The sequence below is a fragment of the Triticum dicoccoides genome, chromosome 3B, assembly GCF_002162155.2.
Source record: "Triticum dicoccoides isolate Atlit2015 ecotype Zavitan chromosome 3B, WEW_v2.0, whole genome shotgun sequence".
Taxonomy (NCBI): domain Eukaryota; kingdom Viridiplantae; phylum Streptophyta; class Magnoliopsida; order Poales; family Poaceae; genus Triticum; species Triticum dicoccoides.
Genome location: NC_041385.1, coordinates 641,615,242 through 641,617,287, shown reverse-complemented (window position 1 = coordinate 641,617,287; position 2,046 = coordinate 641,615,242).

Here is a 2,046-nt window from a genome sequence, read left to right as displayed (position 1 = left end):
TTGTCAGAGATTACATTGCACAATTCGGAATTAAATTCATAGAAATCAGCCCATGGCCAAGGTGGTGCACCACCTTGGAAGTAGTCTGGCATAAAGCTCATGCGCTAGTGGCTGGCTTCATAGCGGGCATTTTCGGTATTAATCTTAGCTAAACTCTTTCAACTTTTTTGAACCAAGGTGATCTATGACACCTCGGATATAATCCGGCGTTGGAGCTTGGATATTGTCCGGCGTTGGAGCTTGGACACAGTCCGGCGTTGGAGCTCGGATATATTCCGGTGTTGGATCTCGGAAGCAGTCCGACGTTGGTGCTCGGCTGCAAAAGACACCTCGAATGGAGTTCGGCGTTGGAGCTCGGATGCAAGAGGACGCTGCCTCCCGGAACAACTTCAAACCTGAGGTGTGGCATAAAAATAACAAAGCATTGATAAAGGCCGTAAACTTAAAGGGGCTCCTCGGATACCCGACGTGTAAACTCTTCGGATGCACTTTGGTGATCCTCAAGATCGAAGATAAGGACATTTGTTGAACCAGTTTTCAAGACCGACGACCAAAGATGAAGAACAGTTCGGAAGATTCAAGGAGCGTCCCCAACTTGAAGACCAGTTCAGGGGCTACTGACGGTGTCCTAGACCAGGGGGTACTCACCACGTCGTCTCTCGGTCAGTTGGATTGGGCCGAGGACCCCCATGGCCATATACTCATGGGCCAGTTCGGACAGCTGCCGTATACAAGGAAGATTCCACAAGACTTGGTGATCAAGACAAGGACTCCTCCCCACTGGCGTATTCGGCTAGGACTCTTGTTATCCTAGGCCTCTAGTACATTATATAAACCGAGGCTAGGCTAGTCGATAGATCATTATGACATTACTCATCATACCTCTAGGGTTTAGACCACAACATATGAACTCGGGGTAGATCAACTCTTGTAACCCCTATACTCATTAAAGTCAATCAAGCAACATGTAAGGTATTATCTCATCAAGAGAGCCCGAAGCTGGGTAAAATCCCGTGTTCATGTTACCATCGATCCTAAGACGCGCAGCTTGGGAGTCCCTACCCGAGATCCGCTGGTTTTGACACCGACAGAGGGGATTATAATGAAGAAGTGGGCGTTGGTTTCGTTGGATTTGGACAAACGAGTAAAAAGTTGTGGTCGTTTGAAACAGAAGGACTAGTTTGTAAGAAAGATAATTACAAATAGGTCCCTGACGTAAATAAACAGAAAATGAAAAGACTAAATAACGAACGTTCGTTTATAAGATCTAAACAGTGGATGTTCGCTGTTTAAATTAAAACAAAAAAAAACAGATCTAGTCTAGTTTTTTTTAAATCGAAGTTAAAAGAAAAACCGGATCGGATCGGACCGGCGTTTTTATACCGGTTCGGATGGTTTCTATGACGACGGCGGTTTCCAGCGAGACAGGACAGCGGTAGTGGCTCGGGTCCGGTCGGGGCAGCGACTCCGGTCGTCCAGGAGGGCGGCGAAGGGGTCGGGGAGGGGCGGTGCGGCGAGGCGAGGAGGATGGCGGCGTCGGCGGTGGTCAACGGTGACGGGACGGAGCGGGGCAGCGGCGATGGATCTCACTGGTGGTGGCGGGATGTGGTGCAAGGGCGGCGGCGCGACGCGGCAGAGAGGAAAAGGGCGGCGGCGGCGCGAGCTTATATAGAGGGTGTGAGGGGTTGCGTGGAGGAGGGGGAATGGCGGCGCAGAGGTGGCTTGGTCGGCCACGGCAGCGGCGGACGACGTGCCCGAGCGGGACTTCCGCTTGGGGAAGGAGAGGGGCGGCACGCTGCGATGGGCCTTGGCCTAGCAGGAGTTGGGCCGGCCAAGTCGGGGAGAATTTTTTTAATAAACATTTTCCAGAAAACAAAAACAGAAGAAACTACCAAAATAAAAAAAATACTATAGGCATATAATATATCAAAATTTTTAGATTTTTTTTCCTACAGCGTGAACATTTTTCAAGCATCAAATAAAATTCACAAAATTTTAAATAAACCAAAGAGTCTAATCCAATAAAACTCATTTTAAAAATACCAA